Source organism: Urocitellus parryii, chromosome 12 (genome assembly GCF_045843805.1).
Source record: "Urocitellus parryii isolate mUroPar1 chromosome 12, mUroPar1.hap1, whole genome shotgun sequence".
NCBI classification, from domain to species: domain Eukaryota; kingdom Metazoa; phylum Chordata; class Mammalia; order Rodentia; family Sciuridae; genus Urocitellus; species Urocitellus parryii.
In genome coordinates, this window is record NC_135542.1 from 1,141,189 (window position 1) to 1,159,595 (window position 18,407).

At 37.2% G+C, this 18,407-nt stretch overlaps 1 pseudogene; it reads left to right on the forward strand.

Moving 5' to 3' along the window:
- The first annotated feature begins 324 nt into the window (after positions 1-324).
- LOC144249831 (small ribosomal subunit protein uS10 pseudogene) overlaps positions 325-18,407 on the forward strand; it is a 39,178-nt pseudogene continuing 21,095 nt past the window's right edge.

The window sequence follows — 18,407 nt, forward strand, 5'->3', positions numbered from 1 at the left end:
CTCTTGAAAGACCTGGGAATCACTAAATATTAAAAGTGCTAATAAGGAAAATTAAATTCTAGAAAGTTTAAGTCTGCATTTTGAATGAAATATGTCTTTCATGCCTTGTGATCACCTCACACTTGTAAATTCCATGTGTTTTCCTATTTCTTTTCATCCTCCACAATTCCAATTGTTATTCCTTTTAAAAATGCTTCCTGGAGCTTTTCTGAGGCAGACATGGTTGTGGGTGCTGTGGAGCTACATTTTGTCAGCTTCTGTTCCTAATTCACCCCCGTTCACTCCTGCCCAGGAGCAAGTGGTTCAGGAAGCCACACCTCAGCCATGGCTTTGAAAGATACTGGAAAGACACCCATGGAACCAGAGGTGGTGGTTCACCAAAACAGAATGACTCTTGCCAGCATTAAATCCCCAGAGAAGGTGTGGCTGGCTTGATCAGAGGTACAGCGAGAAAGAATCTGAAAGTGAAAAGACCAGTTTGGATGCCTATCAAGACCTTAAGAATTACTACAAGAAACCTTCCTTGTGCAAAAGATTCTAACACCTGATATCATTTCCAAATGGGATTTGGGCTCCTGGACTTGCAAAGTCCTTTTAGGGTTGCTGACCAGATCACTACCATCAGCACTGAGCTGGGTGGAGGTTAAAGTCATCATGGCAGATGCCAAAGACAACTGTTTTAATGAATTAATTATCTGTTGTTTAAAGCAAAACGGAAATGCTTCATTCATTATGCAAATCATTGACTCTCTCTCTCTCTCTCTCTCTCTCTCTCTCTCTCTCTCTCTCTCCCTGCACATGCACTGAAATACATTTATTTCTAAACCATTTGAGGATGATTTTCTAAGAAAAGAATATCATCTTATTTTAAAGTAGTGCAGTTATCAACTTCAGTAAATTTTACACTGACGCCTTTTATCTAACCTGCCACTTCTATTCCAGTTTCATCAGTTGATCCATTAACATCCTTGAAAAGCATTTACCATCCTGTACAGGTTCCAGTCTGGAACTGGGTATTGCACCAAGTACCTTTGACTTTCTTTACTCTGAAACATTTCCACTGTCATTCTTTGCTTTTACATTAACATTTTTGAAGAATACCAAATCATCACCTGTCATCTTTATAAAAAATAGTATTATTATTCTTATCTTGGGTTTGTCTGATGTTTCTTTGGGATGGGATACAATGTTTGTATTGTCATTTTGTATCCTTAAAGTATCATGCCTGAAATCACATGGTATCTATGCATCCACTTCTACATAACATTGATTTGGCTAGGCCACAGCCCCTGGTTTTTCAACCAAATGCTAATCTAGGTCTTACTTTGAAGATATTCTATGAATGTTATCAAAATCTGTAATCTTCTGATTTTTAAGAGAGATTATCCCAAATAATTTTGATGGGCTTGATTCAATTAGTTGAAAGCCTGGGGTTTCCTAGTAATAGAGAAATTCTTTATATTTATGTGGCTGGAAACTTCTTCTCATGTATGAAAGTTCCCTCCCATCCTTCCTGATGGCCTGCCCTATGAATATCAGACTTGCTTATTCAGCCACGATTGTGTAAGCCAACTTCTTGCAATAAATCTGTTAATATATGTCCCGATTGATTGGGTTTTTTTCTAATGGAACCATATCTAACAAATTTAAATTCATATTAGCTTCCTATTGCTGCTATAACATATTAACATAAATTTAAACAATAAAGTTTATTGTTTAGATTTCTAGGAATCAGAAGTCTAAAATATGTTGCAGGGCTGCATTCCTTCCCAAGCTCTATTTCCTTTCTCTTTACAGCTTGTGCAGACTGCCTGTGTTCCTTGGCTTCTGGGCCCTCCATAATTCTGATCTCTACTTATTTTGAAAGTCTTCTTTTCTGATTCTTTAACACACTTGGTTCCCTCTTTCCCTTATAAAGATTCTTGTAAATATATTGAGTCCACCTAAATTATCCAGCAGAATTTCTCCATCAAAAGGTCCTTAATTTAATCTTGTCAGCAAAGTCCCTTTAGGTCTGTAAATTAACATCTTCACAGGATGTGAAGATCAAGAAGTCATTTTTGAGAAGAGGTCAATTTTCTGTGCATCTGGGTTCGATATTTTGTAGAAGCTACTAAATATTCCAAGATTCTGACCACTCCCTTTAGCCAGAGGTGTGAACAATTTCTATGAACATCACTTATGCCAATTTTGATCTCAGATCTAATAGCGTGATTGGTCTTAGGATTTGTGTATAATGACTATGTAAAAATGATTAAGATGAGAGATCATAACTTATTATTAATGAAAAGTGTACCTTGTGTGAGTCTTTCCTTTCTCATCATCTAAGTGAGAACAGATGAATGAAGATTTATCCCAATTTTGAAAATCCTGAGCCTTTTTCACAACCTCTCCTACTAGCTTTTATGTATGCATGTATGTGTGTGAAAATAAATCTATTTCAAATTTGATTGAACTATGAAGCTTATCTAGAATGTCTAAGCCAATGTTTGGATACCTTTAAATTAAATAATAAATTAGAGTTAATATAGCTGGCTTAATGTCTCAGAGGAAAGCTAGTTAACAGCATTGCAGGAAATAAGATTTAAACCTAACTGGCAACCAAACGCATAAGAACCAATAGGCTTTGTTCTAATATGGCACATCCTTAGCCTTGCAGAAGCATACAACAGTAAACTCATTATCCATAGTACCTTGTCTCCTTGAATGGCACCAGTCCCTAGGTTTGTTAATTTCTTTGCACTTATGGAGCATGTGCACCTGTTGCAGATGAAAGCCAAAGTGTGTTTGTCATCTCTACAGAGAGAAGCTAGGTCTTGCACCATTTTTGTATGATTCTATAAGACAGACCGAAGACTTACCTGCTAACTCACACCTTTGCAAGTTCAAGCGCATCACACAGAAAAAAAAAAAAAATATTCAAGGCTACCCAACATGCCTATTATTTTTCTTACCTCTGTTTTCAAGTGTTGCTGTATAATGACAGGTCAGTCCAGGTTGGATATTAACCCTTTTTCAAGAATTATATTGATTTTTGTTTCCAGAAAGATTAGACCAGATTTTAATTTGAAGACTGCTCCAAATTCTGCTCCCCTCCCCAAATTAAGCTCCATGCACCTTGCCTTACCTGTTTCTAGGTGTCACCCTATGACTGGGGATTTGGGGCAGCTACCAGGATGAGTGAAGGCATTGCCATTTTGGGACAATTCCTTCTGAAGTTCCAGACCTCTAAGCAAAGCTCATTATTTAGAATGGGTCACATGCCAGTGACAGTAAATTAAGATGACTTTGCTTCCGAATAAGATGAAGTCTACTTGTAATAGAGTTTTACTTTGTTTTTAGCCCTTCACCAAACAAAAGCAACATTAAAAAAACAAAAACAAAAAATCCTGCTTGGCTCTTTCATATCACATACAACTGATGAATTAATCAGAAGAAGTGTCCGGAGCTGCCTGTGTCCTGGTTCTTTGCCACACGCCTGACTGGGCTGGTCTCTCATTAGTGCTGATGAGCCCAGGGTGGAAAGGTACTTCTTTTTTTGTTCCTGAGAGCATTTCTTCTCAGTCATCTTGCACTTTCAATCACCACTAATAGCTATTTTGGCACGAATTCAAAGCAGGCTCAGTTAGGGGCAGAAGAAATATTTTGCATTAACTGGATTATTTTAAGTTTTCAGCCCCGTGATGTGGCTTCGGGACAAAATAGATGGCTCAGAGAAAGAAAGTCTGCCTCACTGAGAGCCTGCAAGGACTTGGTTGCTGCAATGCTCTGTCCTAGTGGGTCCCATCAGCCATCCCAGGCCACTGTGCTTCTGAGGCCTTTCCTTGAGTCCCTGGAAACGGTGACAGTGATTGCGATGTGCTTGCTGTGTGGCTGATAGAATGATCTGGTGTTTGATCACAGTGACTGGAAAAGAATTAAAAAAGAAAAAGATGTAACATATTAAACTTGGGTGTTTGAGTACTGGGTCCCTGTAGATTTCCTGTTAGTACATAAATTTATTTGTCATAAATAAATGACAAACATCTATGCTGCCAGTAAATATTGAAATGTCTGAGAATAATGGATTGGGTTCCAATTTTCCTGTATAACTTGAGTACCTCCTCCCAGGGACAGGCGTATGGCTGAGATGGACATATCTGGGATGGGCAGGGATCTGGAGTCAGCCTGGTTCTTACTGGTTTGAGGGCACTGAGCATAACAGAACCCCTGAAGCATCCTACAGATGGGCCTGTGCCTGGATGCAGTCCAGCATAATAATTCAAAGGGTGACTTTTGGAAACCTGGTTTTTAATGTTAGATCCACTAGTTATGAGTATTTGGATGCTATCATTCAATAATTTGAGGTTTAGTTTCATCAGTCAACTGAATGGGGGGAATAATATTAATTACATTGAGTGTTAAATATGACGTGTGTGTGTGTGTGTGTGTGTGTGTGTGTGTGTGTGTAAAGCATGGTAACTGTGATGGACCAGCTTGCTCAATAAATGGAAGCTGATATTATTGTCAGATTCAGACACTCACTAAAGTATCTCACTTTCACCCAGGACTTCTTCAGTTTCTTAATGGATTCTTAATGACAAAATCCTTGGTAAAAGACAAGTTCCCCCAGAAAAGGACATCCTTGTTGAAGGCCATGGGTCATCTCAGATTCATAAGGACTTTGGCTCTGGCTTCCACTATGTCCTGTCCTATTTATGAGTTGAGTCATTGTCTTCTGTGACTCACCAGGCAGGGACGGCAGAGGTAGTACGAGGACCTTGAGACCTGAATGTAAAATTAATTAATCCTTAAATCCTTTCTCTGAGACATGTGGAAATGGAATATAAGAAAATAAATTTTGAGGGGGTCACAGGATGTCACTTAAAGTTCACTCTTTAGGTTTGGGCATGGAAGATCCGATTGGCAGAAGCTGGTATTTCCCTGCTGTGTTTGATGCCTGGAAAAGTCAAGCTCCCACCAACTGGTGCTAGCCCCATGTTGGTCTCTGCATGCCTGACAGTAGAATTCTAAACACACAAAAATGTCCAACTTTCTCCTGACACTTTAAGTGTCTCTTTCTTATATCAGGAATTATTAGGTTTATGCATTTGAATTTCCATGACTCCCTCTCCATCCTACTGCCTCTGCTCTCACGTTCCACCACCATTGTGGTCTTCATCTTACTCTCAGCTCCTGGTCCAGAAATACTTAATCTGCTAACAGTTTTGATTCCTCCTTATTTGGTGATTTTACACGTTCTCCCAAAGACCTGAACCTTCTCCTTCGGGCCTCAGTTTTGTTCATTTATCTGGCTACAGGTGTCTTCTGTCTTGAACAGTAATGCCCCATCCCAACCCATCAGAACCAACCCTGGCTCTAACCCCTGGCCAGTCAGGCCAGCCCTGATACTGAAGAAAAGCTGAGAATAAAATGCAAAAACAGCCCAAAATTAGTTGATGGGGCATAAATAACAACCAACATGGTATATTTTAATGGAAATATTGTACTTTATCTTTTTTTTCTATGACATTCAAATAAAAACTAATGGTTCAAAAATTAAGGAAAAGTAGAGTCTTTGGTAAGAACCATTCATTATTACTAAACTAAATCACTCAATGGCTGATGTGTTAAGTATTGACTCACCTTTGGGTTTTAACATAAGCATATTCATGTTGTTGGATAGCCATCGCCTACATCCATCTCCAAAAGTCATGTGGACCTACTCCTACCATCAATACTGAATCTTGCTCCCCTCCCAAGGCCCAGGAAAGAACACTGTATTTTTTGTTTTGATAAATCTGATTATTGGGAATCTGAGATATGTGAAATCCTACAAAATTTGTCTTTCTCTGGACACCATCATTTTCAATAGGTGCAGTTCACCCCTACTCCTGGGTGTACCAGGTCCACTGCCAATTCTGCCGATGTCTCAACTGGACTCTGAGTGACAGTCAGTGGTGACTGTGCACATGAGCTGTCTTTGCATGTCAGTGGGCATCTCTGGTCCCAGGATCTTGGGTCTTGGGTCCCACCCAGCCATAGGTTCCCTCCTCCTTCAGGTCCTTGCAGGCCAGTGTGTACCAAGGCCCTGTGCCTGGTGGATTCTGTAGCAGTTTGGAGGATGTGTCCTGAGCAGGGGCAGGGGCCATCTGAGTAGCATAGAGGACTCTGGATTTGTGTGGCCAGGTGTCGTGGTCCTGGGTCATGATGGACTATGAGTACACTGTGCACTTCAAAAATAGTTCAATCACAAAATGGATGTTTGGTGTACATCACCACAATTTAAACATTGGGGAGATTGCTGATTTACTCGTGTTCGGATTGTTTGTGTTGTGATAGAAGAATACAAGAGACTGGGTGATTTATAAAACAGATTTTATGTCTCAAATTCTGGAGGCCAGAAGTCTAAGATCAGGGGCCAACTTCTGAGGACATTCTTGCTGTGTCCTCCTGGGGCAGAAGGTGAAACAGGGACAAAGCCTGCTAACACATCATCTGGATCAGACAAAATAGAATGATATCCTGTGCCCTCCCCTACAACATCCAAACCTCTTGGGATGACTCAATTTCTGCAAGATTTCCAGGTCTAGAAAGGCCTCTTTGTGACCTAGGACAAGTCTCTGTGCCTCAGTTTCCTCATCTGGGCATCCTTACAGCATCTCCTTTGTAGGGTTATTGTTTGTATGAAAGGAGATGGTTTAAAAAGCTTAAAACAGTACCTGATAGGGTTGTTTATTTTTATCAAAATTCAAAACTTATTTCCTTAAGTTGGAATTAAAATCCCCAGAAACTCCCCCATTGAGCTCCATCAGGAGCTTCACATTTGGCCTCTGTGGCCACTCTGCAAGAGGGTGTGGGGCTGCTGTGGCGATCCACGTCTTCCCTGTTTGAGTTCACGAAAGGAAGAGGGCAGAGAAGGGGACATTTTCGGTGTCTCAGCATTGGCATCCATCAACTCTTATAACTTCAAGCAGCCCAGTGAAGTTGTGCCTTAATTTCCTAATTTTATAAGTGAGATAACCAAAGTGAATTTAGGCTTTGATCCCAGCTCTTTTTGATCCCCAAACTCAATCTTTATGCATGACTTTTGGCTAGCATTTTGACTAGTGGCCAAAATAGAATAAATGAGACAAACTAACTATTGGCTTGCATATTTGGTAGTGCTTCCCTTTAAATTAGAGATTTCCTACCAGCCTGAGTACTACTGTAGGCATTTCTAGTTATCTTAGTCTAAATTAACAGTTCATCCCTTTTTATGATTTATCACTACTTTTAAGTGATATTTTGAATTACATTCAACATCTCGGGTCATTTTTAGAGCTTTCTTGAACCCCTTCCCATTGAATACTTTTTCTTAAAGAGACAAAATCATGTATTAGGCATTTCCCTATGGAAGGAAATAAGAGTAGACCCAGGTGGGATGCCCCAGTGCAAGTTAGGGGCCTCACCATAATTGAGGAAGGAAAATTAAATATTAAATTCATTTTAAAAATTGATTCTAAATTTAATTATACTAATAATGAACCTATTTTAATTTGGAAGGCAATTTATATAAATTGATGATGTAGCTTGAGAATCCATCCAAATCTGAAACTTGTTGAGCTTTAGCATGAGACTACAAGTGGAAAATTCTACACCATGAAACTTTGTTTCCTCTACAAAATTATTAATAATTAAGTGAATAAAATTACATTCAGGCTGTGCATGTAAAGTGTGTGTGATACAGATATTAATTTTGTATTTAGACCTGAGTCCCATCCCCAAGATATCTTGTTACTAATATGCAAATATTCTACAATTTGAACAAAATCCAAAATCTGAAACATATTTGATCTCAATTATTTTGGATAAAGGATCCTCCACTTGAAATTGACAGACATATAATTGTATAACTGTGAATTGAAAGACCCTTTGTTTTTTCAGGATTACACCTCTAATTTTTATTTTTGTGTGTGTGTGTGTATGTATTGTGTTTGTTTGTGTGTGTGTGTGTGTGTGTGTGTGTGTGTTTTCAAGCCACCAAGGATGAGATCCACTGCCATGAGCTTCCTATATTCACCATTTGTAACTCGCTTGTATCTTAAATGCCTTTCTTTCCCACTTGGAAGAGTGGAAGGAGCTTGTAATGTGGGAGACTGAGTGCTTTTAGAAGGCAGAGGCATAGAGATAAGAGAATTGAAAGATCTGGAAACAAGGTTTGTCCTTATACATAACATTGCTTCTGGTCAATCTAATGAACAGGACCTATAGTTCCCAGAAAATTGCACACAATAATTGGTGGTGGGATGACTTATTGGATATTCCTATGCACCTATTTAGTGGAAATACAAATACCTATCACTGCTATTAAATCATGAGCAGTCGCTGGCCTGAAAGTATCTCACCATTGTACTTACCTTGTTGCATGGGAAAAAAAAGAAGACGGCTTAGGCACATGACTTCTTACAGTGAAATTCTTACTTGACAAACTTTTCCTATTGTGAAAGTTTGGATTGAATGGCTTTAAAGATGACTGTAGATTTGTAAGAACAAAATAACAAAGTACCTCATTATGTTTGCAATATTTATTTCCAATGGTAAAATAAAGAACATCTTATACCAAATCCTTAAGAGGAGTTTTGCTTCATAATATATACATACACAGAGAAATGTTCTATTTTGATCCTAAAATGAATTCTCATATTTGTTCCTCATGAAAAATCAAAAATTTCAGTGTGCTGTATACTTAGGCCCTGCTGAGGGAGGGTTGGGTAACTTGTTAGTTATTTCTATGTGGGTCTAACTTGGAATCTGTATAATAAGCTCAAGTCTGCAAAAAGGGATTTTTTGTTGTTGTTGTTTGTTTGTTGTTGTTTCTTTTTTTTAGCTTAGGATAAAATGATATATATCATTTAAGATACACGTGGGTTCAGGACTGAACCCAGGTGTCATGAAAGCTAGGCAAACACCTTAACACTCTACCACTGAGTTACAAGCCTAACCCTCAATAATAATATTCTTCTATCTCCATGTGTTTAATATTAAAAGTAAAGAACCAATAAATATTAAAAGTGAGAACCAATACTTTTTCATGGTTAATAAGCTCGTAGGCTTTATTTTATCAATAAGACCATATTTAGTGTGCCTGTGTTATTTCAAATGATGCCCAACATCAATGGGAGCTGTGGCCAGTGTGACTAAATTGCCTGTGAGTTCCAAGCCACTGAAGCAAGGCTCTTTTAACAAGATGATGTGTCATCCAATTGGTGTTTGTTTTGACAGCTACAGACAATGTGAATGTCAAGTATAACATTGAAATGTTCTATTTTGATCCTAAAATGAATTCTCATATTTGTTCCTCATGAAAAATGAGACATACAAGAAGGCAGCCCTTCAATCAAACATTTCAGTGTGCTGCATACTTAGGCCCTGCTCAGGGAGGGTGGGGTAGCTCGTTAGTTATTTCCATGTGGGTCTAACTTGGAACCTGTGTAATAAGCTCAAGTCTGCAAAAAGGGATGTTTGTTGTTGTTGTTGTTTGTTTGTTTTCAGCTGAGGATAAAATAATAAATGCCACACATATTTTTCCCCTTTTATAATAATTTTAAGTTATATTTCATACAATGGAAACGAGTTCATTTTATTCTGGTTTGAGAAAATTTCTTTGAGAAAACTTCATCATGATGGCTAAAAATGCCAACCCTACCATATTTAGTACATGGAAAGGACTTTTAGATATTGAAATGGATGTGTTGGCAATAAATACTCTTTTAATTTATTTAACTCAGCCTGTACATTGGTTCGGTTAAGAGCCATTTATCACAAATATATTCTGCTCTGGGACTCAGACCAAAAGCTTTGGGGAAATTAAAAAAGGAAGACAATCTTACAAAATGGGTGGGTCACAAACTTTCAGACCAGGCAGTAACATTCCCAGAATTCCAGATCAGATTAAAGAGATTCCCACAAGGGCCCTGCATGACTGTCATTAGTCTATGTAAGAACACGTATTCAGTCACCATCCAACGTCCTTTCAGCTCAGGGAGGGATGGATGGAAGTTCTGAGGATATGCATGCACCCTGAAATTTTTAATTCTTTATTTTATTGTGCCCCATCAAGAACAGTCAAAAGCAGTCGTTGCATACTTAGGACTTCCTATTCAGGATTTAGAATATCACTATCAATTTTTCAGGCAATAGCAAACTCCTGGCTTTCTCTAATACAGTTTTGATCACTAGAAAATTATTTGTTGGATAACAGAATCATTTTAAACTTGTATTTTAATTTATTTAAATATTCGTGTAAGTCTACACCCCAAATAAGTCATACCTTATTTACTATTGTATTTGCTCTAAGAATGAGGCTGTAGACTTCCACATAAGATGCTCTTTTCAAAATTTTGCTTTTCTTGAGAACTTTGTGTTTTCCACTTTCCATTAAGGAGAAATGTATAACTGGTTGCTTATGTGTGGGCTCAGGTTAATAGGAAATACATAGAAAAGTTAAAAGTAGATGACTTAAGAGATTTAAAAGACACATTTAGCAGTTTTTACCTTTAGATACATTTTATGTTATAATAGTATTTCATCATGTGCATTTTTTTTTGCAAACAGGCTATACATGTAGTTTCTGATAACTTTATATACATGAGTATGTTTTCATATGGATCAACTCTGAAACTTAGAAATAGGTAAGATGCAAATATAAATATGCAAACTAAAGTGAAGTCTAATGTAGGAAAAATTCAGTGCTGAGCAGGGCATTGGACGAGAGAGCAACTGGAGGCTTCTGTACTGTACATCTAAGTGTGTATAAATGACAAATCAAGCTAATAAGCATATGTATGTGCATGTGTAGATATGCATAGATAGACACATATCTAATCTTCTACCTGTACAGATATACATCCATATCAGTAAAATACGGGTCTGTGGTATCTTTATCTCTTTTTTGCCTCTCTCCAGGGCAGGGTTTTTCTCTCTCTGTGTAGTTGTGGCCCTGCCTTCAAGAACATCATTCTCTATGGTGGCCCAGCTTTGCCTGCTCTGGCTCAGATCTGGTGAAATGGTGCTTTCCTCATAGCTGTGAGCTCAGTCAACTCCAGCCTCCCTGGCCCATTTCACAGCTTGGTACCTAGGACAAGGCAGTCTTTGCATCTATAAGACTTCAGAGAAATGAACTGTACCGATTGGTTTTGTCTCCAGTCTCAAGGTGCTTCTAGAACTGAGAGAAGCAGACAGTGTTGTTCTCATTATTTAACAGAATTAAAAGCCATACATCTATGTAGACTTTACATACATAAAACCCTCTCAAAGCATTTAACTGCTCATGCCCCAAGTATGTTCTAAATGAGTGGGAAATAAGGCCCAATATCTGTAAACACACACTAGGAATGCAGGTGTGGGGTTGATGAATAATCTGACTCCTTACATTTCAGCAAAGGCACAAATCCCACCAAAGCAGACATATAAAATGAGATGTGGAAGATATTTTCTTCTGGGTAAACCCTACTAAACAAAGCTCCTTTGTTTCATTCCTTTAAGAACACAGAAGACAGCCTGTCCTTGATTAATGTAGAGAGTGTCTGTTTGGTTAAGGCATAACAAAATCTCCTTCCATCAAAACAAATGTTGTTTGGAGCAAGCTGTCCACCAGATCTATCATCCATACCCAAGGGAAATGGCCATTTCCAATAAAATACTCCTTTCAGAATGAAATCTACACTCACTAAACCACGTGAGCACCCAGCAGCTGCTGCCCAGTGCTGTTGTCTCCTGCAGCAGCCTGGCCAGACCAGGCAAATCACACACATTCTAATTACTTGGGTCCTCATTGCTAGTATTTCATTCATTAAAGATATATTTACAAAGTAGAAAGACTAACCACCCTGGTGCTGTGAGACCAGCATGCGTTCTCTGTGAGGACAAACCTGTACTCCAAAATACTCTGCTGACAGGAGCCTGAGATGCATAATTTGGATCCATCTCCATTAAATACCTCTCCACTCAGTGCCATAATGTAATTAACATTGCAGGTCTCATGGCTCTCTTTAAGAGAATTAGAAGCCATGAGTCATTTGGGCATCATCGGAACAAGCTCTCCTAATGTAAAATGACTCAGTCTCAGAGATTGCTATCTGGCAGCATTCCGAGGTGCACAGATCTGAGAGCCAGCACTTAATCTGATTTAGGACCTCTTAAAATATCCTTCAAACTTGACTAACATTGTTCTGGTAAAAAAGATTGGAAATTATTTTAGGAACCAATCCAGGTCTGAGCTGTCTTAGTTTTGTTATTGATTCCTTTTAAGTAATTTCATTTAATTTGGAAACCTATGGACAAAGAAGCCCTGGAAGAAATATGACTATGTCAAGTAAAATAAGACTTAGTATGCGGAACAAAGATAATATAAAAATAGAAATCTTTATTGAATAGATATGCTGTTTTTTTTTCCATTCCAGAGTTCTTAATGTCAGAATTCAGTCTATTAATCTATATAGGATATTTTCAGGGCTTAGTTTTTATTGGTGTATTATAAGTATACATAGTAATGAGATGTCTTGTTACATATTTGTATGTGCACAGAATGTAACAGTAGGATTTGGTGAATTTTATTCCTCAGTACCTCCCTCTTCTGTCCCTTTTCCCCTTCCTGTGCTCCTATTCCTGTACTCTGTATGTATTCCTTCTAGTTTCATGGATTCCCTCCTTTTTTCCCTTTATTCTCTCTAGCTTCCATATATGGGAGAAAGCAGACAAACCTTGACTTTCTGGGTTTGGCGTATTTTGAGTAACATAACGCTGTCAAGAGACACTCATTTTCCTGCAAATGACAATTTCATTCTTCTTTATGGCTGAATAAAACTCCATTATGTATCTATTCCACATTTTCCTTATGCATGCATTCCTTGATGGACCCCTAGGCTGGTTCCATAGCTTGGCTACTGTGAATTGTGCTGCTACAAACACAGGTGTGCATGTGTCACTATAGGATGGCAACTTTAATTCTTTAAGAATAAATACCAAGGAGCGGATAGCTGGGTTGTTTGGGGGCTCCATTCCTAGGCTTTTCAGTAATCTCCATCCCAATTTCCATAGTGATTGTATTAATTTAAAATTCTACCACCAGCGTCAAAGGTTTCCTTTTTCTTCAACCTTGATCATTCTTTGTGTTATTGACGGCTGCCACTCTAACCAGAGATGGAATTTCAGTGTAGTTTTTATTTATATTTTCTCAAGCACTAAAAATGTTGATTATTTTCATGTATTTATTAACCATTAGTGTTTCTTCTTGAAAATTATCCATTTTTTATATGCCCATTAATTGTTTGGGTTGTTTTTGTGGCATGAAAGGTTTTTTAATTATTTATATAGTCTGGATATTATTCTTCTGTCAGAAGAGTAGCTGGAAAAAATTCCCCCTCATTCTATAGGTTCTCTTTTCACATTCCTAATGGTTTCCTGTTGTACAGAAGTTTTAATGTGATTTCATCCCATTTATTGATTCTTAGTATTATTTCCTAAGTTTTAGGAGTCCTGTTGAGAAAGTCCTTGCCTATACCTAAATATTGAAATGTTGACCCTACATTTTCTTTTACAAGTTGCAAAGCATCCGTTCTAATTCTCAGGTCTTTCATCCATTTCTTAGTTTACTTTTGTGCAATGTAAAAGGGGTCTCGTCTCATTCTTCCACATGTGATATCCATTTTTCTCAGCACCATTTGCTAAAAAGGCTATCATTTTTCCATTGTATGTTTTTTTAGTCTTTTTTAAAAACCAGATGACTATATCTATGTGAATTGGTCTCTTTATGTCTTCTACTCTCTTCCACTGGTCTATGCATCTTGCTGTGCAAGTGCCATGCAGTTTTTATAGTATGATTTGAGTCAGGTGTTGGAATACCTTCAACACTGCTTTTTATTTTGCCTAGTATTGCTTTGATTATTCAGGGTTTTTATTCTTCCATATGAAGATAAGGATTTTTTTTCTAATTCTGGGAAGAATGTCATTAGTGTTTTGATGGAGATTGCACTGAATCTCTAAATTGCTTTTGGTAATATAGCCATATAACAATTTTAATTCTTCTTACCTGTGCACACACAGGTCTTTCCTTCTTTTTGTATCTTCTTAAATTTCTTTCTTCTGTCCTCTGTAATTTTCATTGTAGAAGTCTTTCTTCTTGGTTAGATTTATTCCTAAGCATTTTAATTTTTGAGGTTATTATGAATGGAATAATTTTCCTGATTTTTTTAAAGTATATTATTGGTATAAAAGGAAGATATTAGTTTTGTACATTGATTTTTGTTTCCTACTTCATTGCTGAAATTTTATATTATCTTTAGAAGTCTTCTGTTGGAGTTTTTTGACTCTTCTCAATATAGAATCATATAATCTGCAAGTAGTGATGATTTGAATTATTCCTTTCCTGTTTGTATTCCTTTCATTTTCTTCTCTTGCTTAATTGTTATGGCTAAAATTGCAATTATGATAGTGAATAGGAATGATGAGAGTGGATATCTTGTCTTCTTTCTAGTTTCACAAAAAGCAATTACAATTTTTTTCATTATATATGATATATAGAACATTTTCAATGGTGGTTTAGAAACACAGAATATAAAACTTTAACAGGTGCAATAATAGTGTTTTAAGAGCTTAGTAAAGTCATCCCAACAATAGTGTAAACTGTCAATGTGAAAAGTAAGTGTAAGATATAAGGAATTTCTTTTAACACTTAAATATTGACAGTTTGTTAATATGTCTTTTTTGTTTTGGGTGTGACATCATCTCCTTTAACTTTTCTCCAAACTGAGGAAACAACGTGGCCACAGGATGGCTCAAAATTAATTTTGTTATATCAGGGCATGGGCTAAAATTTATAAAACACTCAATCAGGGGCCCAGGATACTCACAATGACCAAATATCCAAGTTCCATTAGGAAATGGTGAAGGAACTCTAGATTTCTCTATCTGCATTAACAGTCCCTTTATTTCTCATTAAGGTTCCTAGTATAAATTTATAAATGGGTTTCTTTGCATATCAACTTGTGTTTTTATGTTGACAAGAGTTTTATAATTTCAGAGCCAAGTCTTTAGGACCGTCTCATCTAGATTTATCTCCTGGATTCCAGGGACTCAGTTTTGACACCCTCTGTTTCTCCTCATGGGAGACTTTTGTCACCAGGCTGTAGAAAGAACTTGTGTCACAGAAAAACTCTATTTACTAGATATTCGTAAGGAAGAGGTACCATAGCAACTGTCCCCAAATGTCTTCTTTCACTACATTTAGAAATGTGTTTGAGAAAACAGAAAGAGTTAACCATTCCAAACCAATAAGTACTTTTCCACTGGCTTGTGGGAAATGCCTCAAAGACCTGAGTCAATATCAAAAGAAATATATTTTGGGGGAAAGTGAATACCTTTGTAAAATGTAATTGACATTTTTGTTTTGGTGAGTTTTCTGAATAATTATGTCTGGTTGTCAAAATTTGTTTGATTGTTTAATCCTTAATTTGAACAACAAAAATTGTCATTTTTTCCTTTCTGTTTATATACATTATTTACTGGGACTAGATATTCAACATATGAAATGGAATTATATACATTAAAAATTGTCACGATGATAATTCACATTAAAACTGAAACACTGAACTAGGTATAGAACACTGATATGGTGCTAATTTCCAGTTGATGGCAGAATCATTTAAAATCACAAGTAAAATTAATTTTTAAGATGATTTATTTGGCCACAATAATTACACACACACACACAACAACAACAACAACAACAACAACTTTTAGCTGGAAGGGAACTTATAAGGTTAATATAAAACACTCTAATTTAAGATATTGAGATTAGAGACTTAAGTGACTTGACCAGATCACTTTGTGTACCAGCTCTTAGAAAAAACTCAGAACTTCCTGACTTATTTTTATGGCTCCTTATTCTTTATCTGGCTTTTTATATTCTCTTTAACAGATAATAATACATAAAATCAACAATCACGTTTGGAATTAACATTAATCTAAAGGCATAACAAGTCACTGGGTAGAGTGGAGATTTTCAAAAGGTCTTTTAGTACTTCTAGAAACATACTTGACCCTTAGGAGTCAATCTTCAAGTTCTGGCTCAAGATGGTCTAGGACGATACCACAGAACCTCTATTTTTAATCAGTGGCCAGAGCACACAAAGTTCCTAGTGTTCCATTCATTAGGAAAATGGAGTGTATATAGAGAGGGTGTATGTAAACATTTCTGTGTATAAATCAAGTTCTGTTACTAATGAGGTCATGGATACAATTCAATTATATTGAAAAGAAATGTGTTGCACTTTAAAGTGTTGATTAAACAAATAAACACGGTTTATTAAATAGGCTCACAACTGTCTCACACTACTTCTAAGTGTTGTCTGAATAGATAACTTGTATAAGGATCTCTAAAGGTGGTCAAGGTTAAATGATTCTTAAACAATGCTCAAGATAGCTGTCCACAGTGCTGAAATGACTCTATAGGGGTATATTGTCTTCTCCTATGCCCTATTCCTTCTTCTTTGATTTCAAAGCAAAAGTCCATAATTTAGCTATAGACTAGGTTACTGCTAAATATAAAATTGAAGCTAGACAAAATAATAAAATTGAGTCTTACATCTCAGTTACTAGGTACTTGATCATTGTCTAGTAATAGTGTTGACTGTATGTAAGAAAAGGAGGTTGGATGTATAGATTTGTCTCCCTGCAGGGTGGATTCAGATTTCAATATAGCCATGAGAGGAGCCATGAGAAAGAGTCCTGGAAATCTTGAGAAATAGCCAGAATGTGATCAGAAACTGTGCATTTCTTAGCAGAATATTTCAAGAATTCTTAGGGGTTTTATGATGGGAGCAATGACATTTCTAAAAAACTCATAGTTATAAAACTAGGATGGTAGATCTATGGCCTAGAACATTTTTATTCTGCATAAATGCTTTGCTCTCTCTCTTCTTTCTCATTTTCTCAACCACACCCCATGTTTTCGCCACCATTATCAAAGCCTTGCCAATTAAGTATGTCTTAACGACTTCCCAATGGTGCCTCCTCTCTGCCCTTTAGTGATTAGGACTTTACTCAGAATCATGTGCATTTCTCATGCAGGACCAGTACATGATACTGTGGCCTTTCCCCTATATCATGGCCAGATAGATGTAAAAGCCGACCATGAAATACCCCTTTGATGTGTGCATGGTGGGATCACATCATCAGGAAGGCATAACATAATTTAAGAATGAGCTCAGCTCAGGTCTGCTGGGAACATATTCTCCTTTTTGGATCATTGCAACCATCCAAATATCAAAAAGATTTCAAATAAAAGGTGATTTTCCACCTGGTGAAGAATAATAAAATTTGATTGCTCACCTGTTGCTGCTGGGCTCTGCAACTATTGGGTGGCTGCCTCATTCCCTGGTGCTTTTCTGAGCAATTTGAAACAGACTAGTTACTGCTTTTTCTTCCTTAAAATAATTGACAGTGGGACTTCAGGATGTTCAATGGCTATAATATTAAACCCAAAGGAAAGATAGGGACTCCAAGATCAGCATGAAATAGCAGGTGCAATAAGCAGTGTCTTGAAGAGTTGTTGATTTATTTACCAGAAGATATATTTAATCAGATCAAGCAAGTAAACCATTGGAGTGACATAAATTCTCTCTTGCTCCATTAACAAAAATAAAATGAACAGCAATATTTTACTTGTAACCTGCTATAATGTCATCGGATAATATCAATGTTTATTTATTGGATTGCGAGTCACTCTAATCCACTTGAATTTGACCCCTTATTGAGGACTGGCTGAGTGATAGTTGAAGTGCTATCATTTGAACGTGGAATGTCCCCCAGATTCTCATGTGTTAACGACTTGATCCCCAGCTTGGCACCACTGGGAGGTGAAGGGACCTTGAAGTGATGGAGCCTATTAGGAGGTCTTATGTCATGGAAGGCACGACCCCAGTCCCTTCTTCCTTCTCTATTTTGATTGCCATTCATGAAGTAAACAGCTTTGCCGTTCTGCCACCATGATGTGCCGCCTCGCCGTGGGCCCTAAAGCAACAGGCTAACTGACCATGGTCTGCAACCTATGAAACTGTGAGGCAATAAACTTTTCTCTTTAGAAGTTAATTATTTCAGGCATTTATTCTAGGAATGGAAATCTTATTAACACATGGGGGTTAAGAATTAGGGCATCTTAAAAACATTGTAGTAAAATGTAGAAAATCACTATCGCAGAGTTCAGTGCCCCATATGTATTTGAAAGCACAAGCAGTATTTTGTCAAAAATCTTTCATCCTCCCAACTAAAGAAGTTCCTTACCACCTCCTGACTCATTTTATCCATAGCACTAACTATATATTTGATATGATTTTGCTGGTTTATTAGTTTCTGTGTGTCTCTCCCCATTAGACTGTAAGATCTATAAG